We start from the raw sequence: 13,546 nt of genomic DNA, 5'->3' as shown, positions 1-13,546 counted from the left end.
ACACACACATTCACTGGGAGAAGGGACGTTCACACACACACACACACACATTCATTGGGAGAGGGAGGTACACACACAGACACCGACAGAGATACACACACACACCCCCGCTCTTGCCCAGTCTTTTCCCTACGGAGCCAGCGCTGGGAACGCTTCCCCTGTGTGCGACCCAGCGCAAAGGCGTCCAGGAGCCTCTTCCTGCCCCGTGTGCCGGGCGCACGAAGAAAGCCTGGATCGCTGGATAGAAACCAGGTGGGACACGTCCCTCTCTGGGCTCGTGATGATTCGTTCGTGGCTGATGCCCTGAGCGCGAGAGAGTCACTTCCGACGGGGACTTATCTCCCACGGGCCGGCTGGGGTGTAGCGAGAGGCTCCTTTATCTGTCTGTCATCGCAACAATCCCCATCACAGGACTCCAACCAACGCGATTCCTCTTAGCCACCTCTTGCTACATGGAAACTAAAGTGGGGGAGTAGCCACGGGGCCTGTTACTCCACTGATACGATGGGAAATGGCACCCACGCGAAATCTGCCCCGTGCATGTTTTTGACTCCTTTACTAATGGGAGCCTGTCAGCTACTTTTTCACAAATGCGATTGTTTATCTGGGAAGATGGGGGCGGGGGGATTGACCAGAAACGGAGCCTTTGCCCCAGCTCGGAAAAAGCACTAAAGCAGAGACCCATAACCCGTTCCCAGCGTGGGCGCACCACAAATCCCGCCCGTGGAGCTGGACCCGGGTTTAGCGCTTGAGCTGGGGATGGTGCCGCAGGAAGCACAGCACCAGGAGCACACGCGAGCCGCAGACGTTTCTGAGCAGGAAGAGATAAGTAACAGCTCAAGAAGAGTCGCGGGGTTGCCAAAGGCAGCTTGGGAAACACTCCTTCCTGTCACGGGCTTAAAAAACAAACAAACACACACACACAAGCCCCCAACCCCACCATTCACAAAAGCAGAACCACATTCTGACTTTACCCCCCTCACATACAGATCAGGTTAGACCAAACAACTGCAATGAGTGCAAAAGAAGGCAGGGCTGGAAAACTTGGCTGTTTTTTCTTCTTTTCATTTATTGTTAAAGTTTTCTGTTGTTATCCACAAAGATTCCTAGTAAGAGCCAAGTCCCCCCAGCTTATTGGGACAGAACTCCCATTACAGGATCAGGTCCTTGAATAGTTCAGACGATTTGGTCTCCACTATTTTTTTTCCAATTGCCTCTCTCCCTCAGACTTATCTAGCGACTATAGGATATCAGAGAGACAAGGTGGGATGAGTTAATATCTTTATTGGACCAGCTTCGGTTGCTGAGAGACAAGCTTTCCAGCCACACACAGCTCCTCCAACTTTCCCACCCCTGAAGAAGAGCTCTATGGGGCTGACACCTTACGGCTCTCACCAAGGGAAGATGGTCTCATAAAAGATACTTATTACCTCACTCGCTTTGTCTCTCTAATGTCCTGGCACCAAGAGGGCTACACTACACTGCATCTAGGATTTCAGTTGTTTTTACTGACTCTGATAATCCCTAGTAGACAATTGGCACTTAGGAGAAAATGCAGATAGTTTTTGAAAATGTGCATACCCGAAATCAAAAAGGAAACATGATGTTCCTCTTTTACATCCTTAAAGAGAACTGACAATGGCTGGTTTGCAGGAAATCCTTGGGGAACATTGAGAACATGTAAGAAGGACCCCAATCAGGTTTTAGTGTAAAAAACATTGGATTCCCTAAGTAAGAACAGAAAATTGTTGGGTTTTTTTCTGAAGTCCTGTGCACAGCAGTAAGCCTTGACCGTTTTCTGTATCCTCTGCAAGGAAATAACCAGCTCTTCAGGGATTGAGGGAGAGATACACACTCCTCCTATAGATGGATTTTTTGTACCATCTCTTGCCCCAGATCTTAATGATCCTGGTTCACTTTCCTTCTCTGCAACAGACTCCTGTGACCTTGAGCAAGTATCTGTCTGTGCCTCCTGTCCCCATGGGTAAGAGGATAAGTAAAATCATATGGTCCTTCCCTACCTCACAGGGATGTTAGGAAAATACATATGTTAACAATTCTGAGGTGCTCAGATACTATGGGCATGGGGGCCATACCTGTGGTCTAAAATACTCACATGGTATTGCACAAGGGAGGATTTTCGTTTTTAATTATTACTATCTAATATTTGCATTGAATTAGTGCTTAGAGGCCCTAGTCAGGGATCAGATCCCCAATGTGCTAGGCACTTCTCACAAAGAAAACGAAGAGACAATCCTTGCCTCAAGGAGTTTACAGCTTAAGTATAGGATGGGAAACTAAGCTGGATACAACCTGGAGATGGGAGGAGCACAGGTAACAGCAAGACTGTTGTGATAAGAGTAAGAGGCAGCAATCATTGCACACAGGCAGCCTGATCATTGTGAAGGGTTTTGAAGGCCTGCTGGCAGAAATGAGTTTTAATGTTAAGCTCTTAAATATGAGGATTTCCCCCCCTAGCTTTTATTAAAGGCTGATCACCAATGTTAGACACGTGATCTGGAACATAACCACTATCACCACAACACTAAGCCAAAAAACTAACACAGTGAACTGTGACTCATGGTGCAGCTCACATGGTGATGGATAACCAGCCCCTCCAGGCTTCCAGTTGCTTCTATAGCTATCCAGGTTCTTCATGGGGAAAAAAATTCCAGTTGTAAAAAGTATCTGAAAACATGGAGGATGAGCCCCTAGTAGCCACTGCTTTATGGACTCCATCCCACTGCCACTGAAGCCAAATGGGAGTCTTTCCATTGACTTCAACAAGAGATAGATGAGGCCATTTGAAAGAGGAGCGGAAACAGGAGCCACCACTGGAAGAGTTAAAAATAGCTAAATGCTTTCCTATCACTTTTCCATGTAAGCTCTTGCTGAAGTTGCCACAGGGATGCTGTGTGATCATGAAGCAGAAGGAAGGTGTCCAGGCATTAATCTCTCTCTCTCTCTCTCTATCATGAGGTAGCCCATGCTATGGAAAAGCCCAAGAATGTCTGCTTTAGACAATCCTATGTTACAAATCCAGTTAGGGAGAATCTTGTCAAGTGCAGCCACAGGAAAATTGAGGCACAGAGTGGTGCAATGAATTCCCCAAGTTCACACAGTAGGTCAGTGGCCGAGCCATAAATAGAACCCTGATCCCACTGGGCCATGCTGCCTCCCTATGTAGGTTTATAAAATTGAGGAACTGGGCACTTTGTGGTTATTTAAGATCTGTCATTTTAAAAGCAGTAAATGTAAGGAAAATGCAGGTGATACTGGTTTTACTTTTGTTTTTCTGCATATCACAGAAACTTGGGACATGACAGCAAAAGTTAGCAGAGAACAGAAAAAAAAATTAACTATTCTTCTTCCTTATCCTTGCCCCTCCCTTCCACCACGAGCTGTTGCTCAACCTGCCAAAGAGAAAAAACAGTGCTTTCTCCAGAAAAAGGAGAAGAGAATATTGCCTGGTTTTATTGTGCAAAACGTGTTACTATTTCTGGAGACAAAACTACCATAAATGTAACTGAGAGGAAAAGGAAAATTCTTGCAATTGTCTATTCACCTATGAATGAAAAGAAAGTTAAAAGTGTAATTAATAATGTATTCACTTTGCACTTATAGTGCATCCTCCATTTGAGGATCTCAACATACTTAAGATAATCTATTAATGTAAGACTTGCAGTGGCCCTCCGTGGGGGGTGTCCTTATTCCCATTTTCTGAATCTGAATCCTTCCTACACTGTGAGATGTTGTCTGAGGCATAAACAAGGCTCTGCCATCCCTATCTGTCCTGGGCTGCTATTTGCATGTCCTCAATCTTGCGAAGTCTTTCTCTGTGTGCTGTTTGATGGAGGGATTCTCTGAGTCAGCTCCTTTTCTATGTTCCTCCAGCTACACAATAGCATGCCTGCCGTGTGTCCCAGATAGAGCGTCGTTCTTAACATGTGTCCCAAATACTCCCATCTTCTTTTCTGGATAACTCGAGGCATGAGGGGTTATTGAATTCTGATGAATCTCAGCATTGGTTATGAATTCATTGCATTTCATACCTAGTATTTTTCCTGAGGCATTTCCTTTTAAAGGCATTTAGACAGTTTGGTAGCTTTGGTGGATTTCCACTTTTCACATCCATCTGTTCAGAAATAACATCTGAGTTGAAGATTTGAAGTTTGGTCTGTAAGTTGTAGAAATCTTGGTTAAACTGATAAATGCAGCTCCCCCCTTCCCAATTTGTGACATTATTTCTTGCTTGAACATTACTGCTTATGATGTTATCTGATTAAAATATGACCATATAGATCATTGTTGCAACCACTGTTATATAGTTGCAGCAAATATTGTACAAACGTTGAGCGAGGTGTCTATGAAAAGATTATGTTTTGCTGGTTATGATTACGCTATCTGTATGCATGTATCATTTCTGTAAGTGAAGTTATAAGTATTCGCTCGATACTTGGATTTCTAATGTTTACTCCTTGGGTAACGTCCACAAGGTAGCTAGCCAGCACATCTTGGAGGAACTGTTCAAATTAAGTAGTCCATCAAGAAACACTTGGTTGACAATGGACCATGGGAGATGCCCATCTACACTGAGCGAACTGTCATATAAACGTGCTATCTGGAGTGTAGGTAATGGCTTCCTGCAATGACTGAGGGAAATTGGACATGAACCTGAGACTTGCCCATGTGACTCCAAACTCCATCTTGTTGCTGTAATTTTACACAGTAAGAACAATGGGATGCCCTCCACATGGCAAAAGCTATAAAAGGTCCTGGAAACACTTCCGTTTTGTCTTCAATCCTGCTTTTTACCTCTGGAGGAACGTTGATACAAACTGAAGCTCTGAACAAAGGACTGAATGATCCATCCAAGCTATGGAGGTACTCCAGAGACTTGACTTAAGCCAGCAGTTTATTCCATCACTGCTACAAGCCTGAACCAAGAACTTTGCCATTAGTGTATGTAATTGATTCCTTTAACCAATTTTAACTCTCACTTTTCCTTTTTTTTTCTTTCATTTTATGAATAAACCTTTATATTTTAGATACTAAAGGAGTAGCACCAGAGTGATTTTTGGATAAGATCTAAGTTATATATTGACCTGGGTGTGTGGCTGCTCCTTTGGGATCAGAAGAACCTTTTATTTGATGAGACTGGTTGTAAAGAACCACTCATCTTTGAATCCAGTGTTTTTGGTGGTGATATAAGAACTGGAATGCCTGAGGAAATTGCCTTTATGTTTTCTTGTTTGCCAGTGTGGTGAAACAGGAGTTTACTTTTGTGGCTGGTTTGGTATATCAGTTTGTCCTGAACTTGGCATCCTCAGTTGTGACCCACTAAGGCATGGTTACACTGCTAAAGAATGTTAATTGACTCATCTCTTGTATTCCTTTGCCTGCTAAAGCAATTCTAAGTTGGCAGTTTCTGGGGTACTAATTAGATCTGTGTTTTCATGGCTGTTTGTTAACCCTGCATTTTTTGCAATACTGGACAGTCTTTTGGGTCTTTACTTGCATACTGGTTAAGCTGTCACTTAGAGCTATGTTCATCAGCAATATCCAGAGCTTCTAGTATACTATTGTTGAACTGTGCAATGCCTGTATTGTATCTGTCTACACTTTTTCGTGTAATGAAGTTAATGGCAATGTCAAACAAGAGAGGTGACAGAATGCATTCTTGTTTGACACCAGTGTCTATGCTGAATGAGCCGCTCAAGTCTGTGTTTACTTTAACTGTGCAAGCTGCACCCAGATACGAAGTCTCAATTATGTGAATTATTTTTGTTGGCGTACCATGACACTTCAAGAGGTTTCAGAGTGAATCACAATAGAGGCTGTCAAATGTTTACTTAAAATCTGTGACGTTTATGAGGAGTGTTTTTGACATTAAATGCTCTCTTCAATTATTATTCTTTGTGTGAAAATCTGGCTGCCATGATCTTCCAGGTCAAAATCCAGCCTGCTCTTCGCTTTGCCTCAAACGCTTCCTTTATTCTGCTTAAAATGGTGCTGCAGAAGACTTTGTCCATCACTGAAAGCAGTGTAACAGCTTGCCAGTTGCTGCAGCGACCGAGGTCACCTTTCTTTAGGTATCTTGACTATAATGCCATTTTCCTATTGTTCTTAAGGCTGTTCCCGGTCCCACACGTCGAAGGGTTCAATAATAGCTAGAGACATAAAGGGTAACAAGAAAACATTCTAGAAATACATTAGAAATAAGAGGAAAACCAAAGAAAGGGTAGTCCTGTTACTCAATGCAGGGAAGACAAAAACAGAAAATGTGGAAATGGCAGAAGTGCTAAATGACTTTTTGTTTCAGTTTTCACCAGAGAGGTTAGTAGCAATTAGACATCTAACATAATGAACACCAGTGAACATGAGGGAGGATTTGAAGCTAAAAGAGGGAAATAACATGTTAAAAATTACTTAGACAATTTAGATTTCTTCAAGTCAGCAGCACTGATGAAATACATCCTAGAATACTCAAGGAGCTGAGGAGACATGAGCCATTAGCTATTATCTTTGAAAAGTCATGGAAGATGGGTGGACTGGAAGAGGGCAATATAGTGCCAATCTGTAAAAAAAGAGAATAAGGACAACCTGCGGAATTACAAACCAGTCAGCTTAACTTCAGTTAAGATAATGGAGCAAATAATCAAGTAATCAATTTGCAAACACCTAGAACAGTGGTCCCCAAGCTTTTTGTGGCCAGTAGCACATTCATGTTTTCAGAAGAGTGTGGTGGGCACCAACAATTTTTCAAGGCTTATTTTATATTTGTACATTAAATAATACAAAAACATCATATTTAATATACATAATATATGAATCCAGAGAGAAGAGAGAAGCTGGAGAGAAGCCGTGAGGACAGAGAACACCGGTGCCCACAGCCCAAAGTACTCTGTCCCCAGCAGGCGTGGGGCCCCAGATTCTCTCCCCTGCTGGGCACTAGGCGGGTCCCGCGCCTGCCAGGGACCAAGAACACCGGCGCCTGCAGCCCCGGAGTTCTCTGTCCCTGGCAGGTGCGGGGCCGCGGCTTCTCTCCAGCTTGAGCTATAGCCCTGCGCCTGCCAGAGACAGAGAACACACCGGCGCCCACAGCCTGCATCCCCGGAGAAGCTGGAAAGAAGCCACAACCTCGCACCTGCCAGGGACAGAGAACATCGGGGCCTGCAGCCTGCGGGCCCTGGAGTTCTCTGTCCCCGGCAGGCACGGGGCTGCGGCTTCTCTTTCCTGCTGGGCACTAGGTGGGCACACATAAATGCCCCAGCGGGTGCCATGGCGCCTGCGGGCACCACGTTGGGGATCACTGACCTAGAAGATAATAAGGCGATAAGTAACAGTCAGCATGGATTTGTCAAGAAAAAAATTGTGTCAAACCAACGTGATAGTTTTGTTTGACAGGGTAACAAGCCTTGTGGATTGGGGGAAAGCGGTAGTTGTGATATATCTTGATTTTAGTAAGGCTTTTAATACTGTCTTGCATGACCACCTCATAAACAAAACCAGGGAAATACAACCTACATAGGGCTATTATAAGGTGGATGCATCACTGTTGAAAAACCATTCCCAGACAGTGGTTCACAGTCAAGCTGGAAGGACATATCGAGTGAGGTCCTGCAGGGATCAGTCCTGGGTCCGGTTCTGTTCAATACAGGGTGTCGGAACAGGGGTCCAAGGAGTCATGGCCCTCCCACTTTTGAAAGAGGATGGACTGGCCCCCTGTTCCTCCTCTTCCCCCTGAGGCCCCACCCCCAGGCCAGGCTGGAAGCTGGAGCCTGGCCAGGGGAGCCCGGGCAGCTATGGCGAACTGCGGACCTTCCACCTGCCCAGGGTGGGGGGGCCTGAGACCAGCCCCTGTCCCATGTATCCTCCCCTCCAGACCTCCCCTCCAGAGCAGATGAAGTGTCCGTGGCTCCCCACAGCTGCCTGAGCGGCTCTTACTATAGCACAGCTGTGGCTCTTCAGCCCCCGAGACCCCACCCCCAGGCCAGGCCGGGAGCCAGGTCGGGGTAAGAATCATGCAGGCAGCTGTGGGGAGCCATGGACCCTCCATCTGCCCTGGGAAGGAGGCCTGGGTGGCAGGGACATTGGCCAGGGGCTGTTCTTGAGCCCCCTCACCCTGGCCAGGTGGAAGGGCCTGGGCTTCCTGGCCCGCCTCCAGCTTCCGGCTTGGCCAAGGGGGCAGAGCCTCAGGGGATAGAGGAGAAGGGTTGGAGCCACAGAAGGGTGGGGGCTCTTGCCCCCTCCCACTTTTAGGAAGAATCCATCACCCCTGGTTCAATATCTTCATCACTGATCTAGATAATGGCATAGAGATGATGCAAATTTGGGAGGGGTTGCAAGTGTTTTGGAGGACAGGATTAAAATTCAAAATTATCTGGACAAACTGGAGAAATGGTCTGAAATAAATAGAATGAAAGTCAATAAGGACAAATGCAAAGTACTCCACTTCAGAAGGCATAATCTGTTGCACACATACTACAAAATGGGAAATGACTGCCTAGGGAGGAGTACTGCAGAAAGGAATCTGGGGGTCATAGTGGATCACAAGCTAAATATGAGTCAACAGTGTAACTCTATTGCCAAGAAAAAAAAGCAAACATCATTCTGAGATATATTAGCAGGAGTGTTTAAGCAAGACATGAGAAGTAATTTTTCTGCTCTACTCTGTGCTGATAAGACCTCAACTGGAGTGTCGTGTTCAGTTCTGGATGCCACATTTCAGGAAAGATGTGGACAGAATGAAGAAAGTCAAGATGAGAGCAACAAAAATGATTAAAGGTCTAGAAAATATGACCTATGAGTAAAGATACAATTCTGTCACAGATTCCATGACTTTTTTTGGACTTCCAGGACTTCTTCTGGGGCAGAGCTGGAGCAGCTGTCAGCCAGAGCAGAGGATGCTGGAATAGCTGACCAGTGGCCAGCCCCAGGGCCATGAGCGGCGGCTGCCTGAACAGCTATGAGGAAAGATTTTTTAAAAGCCTTGTGTTTGTGTAGTCTGGAGAAGAGAAGATTGAGGGGGGACATGATAAGTTTCCAAGGACATAAAAAGTTGTTACAAAGAGGAGGGTGAAAATAATTGTTCTCCTTAACTTCTGAGGATAGGACAAGAATCAATGGGCTTAAATTGCAGCAAGGATGGTTTAGGTTGGACATTAGGAAAAACTTCCTAACTGTCATGGTGGTTAAGCACTGGAATAAATTGCCTAGAGAGGTTGTGGAATCTCCATCATTGGAGGTTTTTAAGAACTGGTTAGACAAACACCTGTCAGGAATGGTCTAGTGTTATTATGTAATCCTGCCTTGAGTGCAGGGGATTGTACTAGATGACCTCTCGAGGTCCCTTCAAGTCCCATGATTCTATAATTTTATCTCTGTTATCACAAGCTTTCACCATGTCTCCAGTGACTTGATCTTCACCTGCAGCATTCCCAGATTTTAGCTTTTTTTTGTTGCATGTTTCTCTTTGTTTGTGATGTGAGATATTATAATGTCTAGTTCTGGAGGTTTAATTTCTTTGACAAAGTCCATAGTTCCTTGGGGTGTTGGTCTGTTTAGCACCACTTCAAAATGCTCTGCCCGTCACGCTCTTTGTTCTTTTTCTCTTATTAGGCTCTGTGGTGGGGAGTCTACCCCACACAGGATAAGAAGGGGCTAAGGTGGCCAGGTAGGCCAATTAACTGCCCACGCTGCACCTGGAAGATGAGGGAGTTTATTAAATGAGGCTCAGCCTATAAAGCCCAGGAGCTGCAAGCAGAGGCAGCTGCTATGAAAGGGCAGTTACTCCCTGGGAAGCAGGAGGAGTGTTTGAGGGCTGCAGGGAGGTAGTCTGCAGTTACTCCCTGGAAAGAGGATGTTGGTTTGGAGCTGGTACCCCCAGAGAAGGGGGGAACTTTGAAGTGTAGGAAGCAATCCAGAGAAGGAGCAGTGAGGTCTGAGAGGGCAGAGCCCAGAACTGCTGATCTGGACTGAAACTTGGAGTAGAGGGCAGGCCCAGGTTTCCCTACTGGCCATTGGGGAAGTGGCACCATCAGGGCAGCGCAAGAGAAGACTGCCTGGGATTGTTTGCATAGAAGGACTTTGGGTAACCCGGGAAGGGGGAAACACAGATTGTGACCTGGCCAGAGGGATGAGTCATGAAAAGGATACTGCAGTTCCTGGAGTGAGGCGGGTCCACAGGGCAAGAGGAGGATGGACGAGACACCACTTGAAAAGGGTGCAACGACTGGCAGAGCTAATCTCCAGGGTGGCCAGTAGGAGACACCACTACAGTGAGTGGTCCCCTGACAGGATCTTTCTTTGTTTATCATGAACAGCCCCTCAAGTTGGTGTGAACTTGCCAGTCTGAACCTGGTTGAGTTGATAAAGTTAATTACTATCACCTCTTTCAGCAGCCTCTTCAGCTTCTTTGGCAATGTTATCCATGTATTTACCCTTGTCTCGTCTCACACTGCTTTTTACTGCTTCATCCTTTATTTTATACGGGTGGTTTTGTTTTTTGTTTCTTGCTGCTGCTTTTTCTAGAGATGTTTTTGAGGAGTTGAAGTTTGCTTTGGCTTGTTTCCTTTCTTTCACACGTACCCTCATTTATCCAGACTTTAGGTTTACTTGTCTAAGTTGTCTGGAAACCAACTGTGGTTGTTATGTGGTTTCTATGATGACAAGCAGAAAGGGCCATGAGACGTTAATGTTGATTTCTTCCTATTTTATTAATGGGGAAATTGACACAGAGAAGTTAAGTGACTTGCCCAAGTCACACCAGAATTCTGTGGAAGAACTGGAAATAGAACTGTCCTGGGGGGATTCTGCGGGACTGTGTGCCCACAGAAAATGCCCCCTGCCCCCACCCCAGAATTCCTGTGTTTCCCTGCTGACTACACAGGTTTTTTGGGGGGTTTCCCCCCAAACAGAGGTGAGGCATGGGGGGGGGCACACATGTCACTCCCCCCGCCCCTCATTTCTGCAAGTGCAGATCAGCACAGCTCCACTGTCTCTGACTCCACTGACTCTGCAGCTGATCGCAGCCTCCTGGGTCCTAGTACCAGTTGTGCTCCCCTTCTGTGTGCTGGGAGCCTTTCTATTTTCTGTGGAACAGTGAGTGCCCATGGTGGGGCTGGGTAAAGGGGGTGGGGGAAATGAGGGAAGGGAGGGTGAGGGGAAGAGACAGTGGGGAAGGAAGGGGGTGGAATAGGGCAGGGGAGAGGAATGTGGGAGTGAGGGATGGGGATGGAGAAGGCAGGGGAATCACAGGGGGACGCGGGAGTCTGGCATGTGGCATCCCCTTGGCAGCAGCTGGGGATCCCCCATTAAGCAGGCCCATTGAACCCTCACTCTGACAAGCCCTACCCCCTACACTTGGACCCCTCCGACAAGCCACCCCACTGAGCCCCAACCAGCTGAACCTGGATCCTCACCCAATCAAGCTTCTCTCCCCCAGCACCCAGATCCCCTCACCAAGCCCCATCTCCCCACACCCAGACCCCCCGCTGAACTCCAAACACTATCGCCTGGATCCTCTGCAGAGTCCCATTGCCCCGCACCCAGAACCCCCCAATGAGCTCCTGTGAATCCCGATATCCCACTGAGACGCCTGTACCCAGGTTGCCCCACACAGAAACTTCGCACCCCACACCTGGGTCCTCCCACACTAAGCCCCTCCACATTTGGATCCTGCTGGGCTGAGCCTGCCTGCCCCACACCTGGTGTGCCTGGCACAGAGGGGCAGGGCCCTGGGGTATTACTGGGCAGGCCCAGCCCTTGCACTGTGTCAGAGTCAGGTGCAGCCTCACTGCCAAGTCCCTGTACTGGGGGAGGTGGGAGCTTCAGGGTGATCTCCCACCTCATTGCAGCCAGTGACCTGTGCATCCCACTGCCATGCTGGAGCCACATTTAGTTAGTGACAAATAAAATTTGCAGAATTTTAAAATATTGTGCACATAATTTTTAATTTTTGGTGCAGAATGTTTAATTTTTGGGCACAGAATTCCCTCAGGAGTAATAACCCATATCACCTGTCTCTAGTCTGGTATCTTAACTACAAGGCCATTCTTTTCTTTGGTCCACCTTGTGGCTGTTATGATCCAAAGAGGAAAACTTCCCACGCTGTAAATAATGTTTACTTTTTTAAATCTGCACCATATCATTACAGAGTAATTCCAAAAAGATGAGCAATAGCCACTGGTCTAAGATTCCCTAAGTATTCTGTGCTCCCTGCTGAGTGTTCTCAGCAGGTAACTAAAAAAGAAAACACAATTTCTATAAAATGTGTCGACATTAAGCACTGATGCTGGTGGACAAAGAAAAAAATAATAATGGCAATATTGCTGTATACATTGAAGCAATCCTTAAGAAAGAGGGGAAAAAATCAAAGATTACCTACAATAAATGACAGTAGGAAACTATTTTTTATGCTTCTGAAATAGTGGCAACCCTACCCTTTAGCCCCTAAAAACATAAATATAAAATACTCTTAAAAATCATTTGACTGATTTTTTTTTAAGTCAAAGGCATACATCCTTCTAATTTTTTTTTCTGGTAAGAAATATGGGGAATATATTGTAAAATTCAAGGCCACTATGCAACACACTGTAGTAACTAGAACATCATGGCAACAACAGAGATAGAACTCATCCCACTTATCCAGGAATCTCCTTTGGTTGGAAGCAGTAAGGGACCTATGACACACAGTTGAACAGTTCAGAGCCTCAGTTGCACACTCCAGCCAATAATCTGCTAAACAGGTTTTATTAATGGTTGATGAGTAATCAAGAAAATATGCTGAAAAATTAATGGAAAAATACTTATCAGCATATTTATCAAAATGTCTACCTTCTATGCAGCCATTTAAACAAATCTAATTCTTAGGTAAATCTTATACTTTTTATATTAAGCCAATCAGGGAACTTGTTTGCCAGAAACAGCTCAATCATATCAGATGGTGTGAAGTCACCCTGCATAGTCTTGCATGACTTTCCCATGCAATGTTATTTCTTTCATTTGGCCTGCTGCACAATTCTTTTAGAATGGCACGATTTGCCTCATCACGGTACTTTATAGATTATTGTGAAATTATCTTAAAACGCTCGTGCAAAAACTGAGCTCTTTGGTTTTAATTTCAACAATGCCAAATAGTCATAGGGCTTGGCTTTCCGGGGGCTTTATTTTTATTTCTAAATTATAATATTGAAATAAGGAACTACCAGCAATAGCTTTCCATAGAATTCTAGTTCAGTCACTTTCACATATGAATAACTCCATCTGCGGCAAGAAATAGTCACCCAGAAGTACTTTTCCAGCATTTTCAAAGTATTTCACAGTTATCCATAATCCACACAGAACTAAACTGCTATGTAATTCAAAGTTTTGTGCATATGGCCAAATTCAAGAAAAGCTACAAAAGCCATGAAAGACCAAGCAAGGTGATTCCACACAGGGTCAGTGCAAGGATGTTTCACACCCTAGGCGAAACTTCCAACTTGCACTCCCCCCCCCCCGCGGCAGCTCCCCACCCTCCGCCCTGAGGCATCCCCCCTACCCC

This window comes from Mauremys mutica, chromosome 1 (genome assembly GCF_020497125.1).
Source record: "Mauremys mutica isolate MM-2020 ecotype Southern chromosome 1, ASM2049712v1, whole genome shotgun sequence".
NCBI lineage: Eukaryota > Metazoa > Chordata > Testudines > Geoemydidae > Mauremys > Mauremys mutica.
This window is presented reverse-complemented; position numbering follows the sequence as displayed.